Source organism: Arachis duranensis, chromosome 3 (assembly GCF_000817695.3).
Source record: "Arachis duranensis cultivar V14167 chromosome 3, aradu.V14167.gnm2.J7QH, whole genome shotgun sequence".
Lineage (NCBI taxonomy): Eukaryota > Viridiplantae > Streptophyta > Magnoliopsida > Fabales > Fabaceae > Arachis > Arachis duranensis.
The window spans coordinates 28665831-28666040 of NC_029774.3; positions in this window are offsets into that span (position 1 = coordinate 28665831).

Consider the following 210-nt stretch of genomic DNA (forward strand, 5'->3'; position numbering starts at 1 on the left):
TACAATAATGATTTATTGGAATTGGTGTTGTTGAGAATTGGCATGAGTAAGAGTATATGATATGTCAATATATTTGAGTTTGAGCCACTTGGGTGAAGTGGGTTAGAATGATGAGATAGTGATTTTGTTTATTGTGGTAAAGTGTCAATGTGTGAGTTGAGGAGGCTTGATGTTGAAATTGATGTATTTTGATTGATTTCAAAGGAAAGG